We start from the raw sequence: 6,363 nt of genomic DNA, 5'->3' as shown, positions 1-6,363 counted from the left end.
ATTTTTTTTTTTTTTTTTTTTACTCTGGACTATATGTACATTTTCAGTATAAGGAACCATGTGTTTCTTAAATTTTGGAGCAGTCTCACTCATTATCCCTAAATTTATTGCATTTTACTGATACCTCATTCTCTTTTTCTACAACTCCCTAGTAAGTGAACAGAGTGATTCTTTTTAACAGTTTCATAGGATTCCAGAGCTTAGATGTATTCACTTAAATATTTACTTAATAATTTATTTAAGCATTCTTCTACTAATGTAAATGTATATTCATCTCCTTTTCCCATTAAGAACAGTGCTGCAGCCAACATTTTTTTAATCTCTCTCATTTTTATTAGATTCTGTTTTTATTCTGTCATGGTTGGATAATGACTTCTACTGTGATTTCTTTTCTGAGTCTAATATAAGCCCGTTTTTCTACCTAATCTGTGAATGATTGAGAAAACTACTTTCTGTTGAACACAAATGTAAGAGAGGGCACCAGATTTTATTAGCCAGATCTTTAGTATTCCCTTAATTTTGGTTATGTAATTTGTTTGTTTAAAATGTATTGAAACCTTGATGACTAAGGATTTGTCAAGTCTCTATCTTTTGCCCTAATCCTTTGCTTTATAGATTTGAAGTTGTGTTGTGAGGTGTGTCTGTGCCCGTCCATAACAGGTTATTCTGTGAGGCTCAACTCAGCATCCCTTGGAGGCCTCGTGGACCTCAGAGCTAAGTCCTTGGGCTCAGTCAGGCTTTTTGACCTCCAGATGGATGCCCAGCCTTCCCTAGGTGCCATCCCCACTGTGGCCTCCAGGGATTCCTTGTTGGGTTTGCTCTCACTGCACCCTGGAGTTTGGGTCTGAAAGGTCTTCTGAAGGCCCACGAGTTAGTCTTAGTTACAGCCTGTGGCACTGTTGGGAGTGGGTGGAACCTGGCCGTAATAAAAGGAAGTTAGGTGGGGCTGGGGATTTAGCTCAGTGGTTCTGGCGCCTGCCTCGCAAGCACAAGGACCGGAGTTCAATCCCCAGTACCACAAAAACAAACAAACAACAAAAAAAGGAAGTTAGGTCATTGGGGGTGTGTCCTTGACATCCTCCTGTTGCTCCCTTTCCTTCCTGGCCTCCATGAGTGAAACAGGCTTCCTGCACTAAAGGCTTCCACCGTGATGAACTGTGTCACCACAAGCTCAAAGGCAAAAGGCCAAATGATCACAGATCAGAGTCTCTAGATAGGTAATAGGAAGTAGGGAGATTGATCTTTTTTAAATGAGAAGATCAATAGATGGAGGAAGTGGGGAGGCAGGGAGGGGAAAGGGGACCAAAAAAAAAGGCATTAAGATGTGCTATGTACCTGTACCAACTCCACACAAGAACATGTACAAATAAAACTGGAAAAGGGATATTGTGAGTCAAAATAAATCTTTCCTTTTAAGTTGATTACTTGGATATTTTGTCACAGCAAAAAAAGCTAACACATGAGCTTTCCTCTGTGTTAGGACCCTCCTCACCTCTCTTTTTAGATTTCTTTGATCCTTTCCATGGGAATTCCGGAGGGAAAGGAGTTAAACAAGTAGTGCTTGTTGCCATCCTTTGCCCAGAATCCCATTTCCTTCTGATGCAGCTTTTTCAAGCATGAAATTTCTTTTCCTGATGACCTGACTTCACCTCCCTTTTCAGTGCCGATCTCCTTATTTGAGGTGAATGAGGTCCATTCATACATGAGTTCATGACAGGAAGGAATGTTCTAGAACCCCTAGCACTCTGCCTGGGGGCACAGTGCTAGAGTCCCGCCTGGACATTTGTTGACTTGGGACACCTGAAACCACAGATGGTAGCAAACTCTATATATACTACTTGTATTCCTATACGTACATCCTTACCATAAAGTTTAATTTACAGAGTAGCAGAGATTAACCAGTAATTAATTGTAAAATAGAACAACCCTAACAATGTACTGTAATTCAGATTATTAAAACTTATGAATTGTTCCTCTTTTTTTAATGACCGTGGATAACTGAAACCGCAGATAAGGGGGACCACTGTACCACCCCATTGACTTATTCTTCTGCTGACTAGATGTTAGCATGTGGGCGTCTGTCAGTGTCTGTGGGTTACCCCCACGGCCCCCACCGCAGGACTGAGTGCCTTGCTATGCTATCTCACGACCTTCTCAGCTAATGAGGGGAAGCCAAGGTTAAGCTCCATGCCTCAGGTCATCCAGCTGATCAGCAGCCTAGAGGTTTTTCACCTTGGTCCTCTGTTCCCAACCCCCACCCCCAGGTTACCTCCGTGAGCGAAGCTTAGCACCCGCTGGAATCGTCTGCCATTTCCTAAGGGAGGGTCTCACTCTGGGACATCAGAGGAAAGGCAGTGCCTAATGCCCAGCCATTTGTGCCCTGCAGCCTATACTGCACCAACCCCAGCCACCCACGGAGCCCCTGCTCCTTCAGCCGCTCCTGGGTGGGCAGAGTAGCTGCCTTCCGTCAGTCTGTTCCCCACCTGCGGCTGGAGTGGTCTTTTTAAACAGGAAAATCACACGTTACTCTCCTCCGCACATCCTTCCCACCAAACCTTCATCTGGGAATGCCCTCCCTGTCCCTCCCTTGCGCCGTCCCTCCTCAGGTCTCCCTGTGTCCTAGCACAGGGGCCTTCACTCCGTCCAGGACCACGAGCCACGGTCCCTTGATCAGGGGCTTTCATCCCCTGGAACTCGTCAGGGGCTGCTCTGGGCTCCCAGCACTGATGACTGACTCGCACATAGGTGCTCAGTGAGGGTTTGCAGCACAAAAAGTTGAGGTGAGGAGGCAGGGGTGGGTAGGAGAGAGGAAACGGAGAAGGGAGGAGGGGTGGAGGAGGAGATGAGAAGGGAGGAGGCAGGGTTGCTGTAGAGCCAAGCTCCAGGCTCTGCCTGTTCTGATCGCCTGCTTTTGCCGCACTGTTCCCAGCGGGTGCCAACTCTGAATGCCTGTTTAAGTCACTCCACGAAGCTCAGCTTCTCAATCTGTTTTGTATTTGCAAGGCCAGATCCATCTTCCTTTTTTAAAAGTCGAGCTTCTGAGAAAGTCATTTATATTCACAGTGATTCTCCTTTCAGATAGCTTCTTTGAACGGGGTGTTTGGAGTCATGGATCTTAGGGACTCTCCTAGGAGAGCTTGGGGGTCAGGCAGTGACTCCTTGGGGACACCGTACTGGAGATGAAGACTCGAGTACTTCTGGGGTGGGCAGCAGGTGGGGGATCTCCAGATAGACGGGATATGTGGTGGGGGCCCGCAATCCCTCCGTTGAAAGGTCCATTCTTACCGTGACCCCCTGGAAGCAATGATTCCCTATCCTGGGAAAGGAGAGCTGGTTCTCTAAGCACAGTAGCCGACCTAGATGTTTGTGTGCACTGAGGTTAGGTGTGTCAACACCCGCCCCTTGGACTATTCTGTACTGCCTGGCAAAGATGTGCAGGTGTGATAAAGCCACAAAAGCAAATGTAGAACAAGATCACATATATACCATTTGTGGCTTAAAAAAACAAAAGCAAAAACAAACACATACTAAAAACCACAACTGTATATCCTTTTATTTAGTTTTGTTGTTGTTGTTGTTGTTTTCTAGTACCAGGGATCTAATTCAGGACCTTGCACTTGCCAGGCAGGTGCGGTGCCACTGAGCTACATTCCCAGCCCCTTTATTTACGTGTTTATAATGTACCTATCTTTATAGAAAGAAGTCTGCAGGAATTCCATCAGTAATCCCAGGGTAGAGTGGACTGAATTGGGGCGAGTTTTAAAGGACTCTTTAGTTGTATTGTTTAAAGTTTTTTTTTTTTTTAATTTCTGTGAGAATGATTCCCTTGTATTTGTGTATGGCTTTTGAATTGGAAATTGATATGGTTTACCTGAACTTTTTGCATTTTCATTATTATTCTTGGAGTGACCAAGTTGAGTGGCTAACCCAAAGTTTATTAGTCACCCTAAAAGGCTGATGGATAGTTCATAGGTAAACTATATATGTGCAGTTTAGTTCAGAGGCAGCAAAATTTGTCTTAAAGGGCTAGTAGTAAGTGGTTTCAGACCAAAAAGTCTGGGCTGAAACCACTCAACTTTGCGTCATAACATGAAAGCAGCCATTGGTATATTGTATGGGAATAAACAGGTCAGGCTATGTTCCAATAAAACTTTATTTATAGAAACAGGTGGCTAGCAAGTTGGACCCAGGGGTTCACAATTTGCTGGCTCCTGGTTTAATTGATCTTAAGACACAGCAGGGTATGAAGATAGAGGAAAATGGCAGATGGAAATGTGTCAGGTATTTAATCAGGACAGTCACGCTGAAAGGGTTGTTGAGACCCTATAAAACTGAAAGATAAAAATGTTTTTCCTGAGCGTTGTCCTGCAGCCTCCTCCAGACGGACCGGGGTGAGGGTAGGGCTGGTGGAATCTGGGTAGAGGCCCTGCAAGGATGCTTCCTCCATGGATCTGGGCGGAGCAGGTCTCCTGAAAGATGCTCCCCAGTTCCTGAATCCTTTGCAAGTTTTAGGGGGCCTGAGAGTGCACGCAGTTGGAACTCTGTAGGCATTCTGGTAGTGAACAGGCGTGGCCTGCTCAGCCCTGGGGAGGCTGCAGATATGGTCAGACTGGAGAGGGCCCTGTGGTGTTTCCGCACTGGATACTATCCGAGGAGAGGTACCAGGAACTGCCGTGTCCCGCTCAACTTTCTTGTGTATCTTGTCCAAACAGATGGCTCGGGGACTGATGTTGAAGGACCGTGGGCTGCCGGACAGGAAGAGCCCATCCGCACATGGTGCTGTAGGCCGTGTTAATCAGCCACGTGGCCGCACATGGGCCACTTGTGGCGGGGACCGAGCCCTGCATGCCCCACGGGACAGGAAAAGTCAGGGGTACCAAGAGGGAGGGTTTATGACTTGCAAATGGATGTGGCAGGGAGACAATCATAACAGAATAGGACTCCAGCATTTCCTCCCCACCTCCTGAGTAACAGCACTCTGTCTGGAGTCTCCAGAATTCAGTCAAATAGAAGAAGGCAAATCCCCTTAGTTCAGGAAGGAAGAGGTCACAGGATTACAGGGAGAAGGGAGGAGTTACCTCAGCAGAGCAAAGAGGTGGCTAGAAAGTGAAAGAGGCTGAGGCAGGAGGCTGGAAGGGCTGTAGGATAGGTGTGAGGGGAGCGGGTACTGGAGGAGTTTGGGGAGAGGGAGGAGAGGGACATCAGAAATCTCATGACAGAGGTGGAGACCGAGATCTCCACACAGGCAACTGAGCTGGTGTGACTTAGGTAGTCCCTTTTGTTCTTGCCGTGGTCTGAGGACAGACTCAACTAGAGTTGTTTGTTGGGTGATACTTTTCTCAAAAGGGTTGCCAAAGGCAACCTGGTGGGCCAGGCGCCATATGGTCCCAGGTGTGGTGTGCACACTTGTGCACCTAGGATTGGACCCTTTTTTTTGGTATGTGACCCTGGGGGTTGAACCCAGGGGATTTGCACTGAGGTGCATCGCCAACCCTTTCTTTGATTTTGAGATAGGGTCTTGCCTTGTTGCTAAATTGCCCAGGCTGGGCTTGAACTTGGTGACCCTCCTGCCTCACCCTCCCAGAGCTCTGGAATGACAGATGTGTGCCACCCCACGTGATGGTTTGGGTACATTGACGGGTGCAGCCAGAATCGACGGAAACTTGCAGATGCGTTTTGTAGAAGGAGGTGCTAGGAAGGTGCATCCTTTGTGTCTTTACAGATGTGTGCCACCCCACGTGATGGTTTGGGTACATTGACGGGTGCAGCCAGAATCGACGGACGGAAACTTGCAGATGCGTTTTGTAGAAGGAGGTGCTAGGAAGGTGCATCCTTTGTGTCTCGCAGACAGTGGTCAGCCCCAAGTGCATATCACCAGGGACCCTTTCTCAGTGTCTGGTCTGCTGTGGGAAGGACAGTGGTAGAAACAGCCCAGGAGAAAGGTGTAGTGTTGCCCCCAAACTAAATTGCTCCCCTGCTCAAAGTCCAATCCAATTCACAACGCCTCTCTCAGCCTGGGGACGGCTGGCGCTGGCTCTGTTTGGTAACATCACAGCAAACGGCCACCTTGTCTCTATTTTGGTTCCTGCCAGTGCCTCTTCTTTCTGCACCTTTTAAGAAGTGTTCTTTCCTTCTGGAAGGCTTCGGTGCCAAGCACCCCCAGCTCCTTCCCATTTTGGTAAATTAGGGAACAAATGGTGCCAAGTTGTTCTAAACTCTTTTGCAAGATGATTCGTAACCAGCTTATTTTCTTTTCCTCCATTGAGCAAATGCATTAAAACTAAAATTAAATCATTACCCGCAGCACAGACGACAATCCCCTTCATAATTACATCCTCTTAATTGGCGTTCGAAGGCCTGGCT

This window comes from Fukomys damarensis, unplaced genomic scaffold (genome assembly GCF_012274545.1).
Source record: "Fukomys damarensis isolate Sample0158 unplaced genomic scaffold, DMR_v1.0_HiC HiC_scaffold_19, whole genome shotgun sequence".
NCBI lineage: Eukaryota > Metazoa > Chordata > Mammalia > Rodentia > Bathyergidae > Fukomys > Fukomys damarensis.
Note: the sequence above shows the minus strand (reverse complement) of the source record.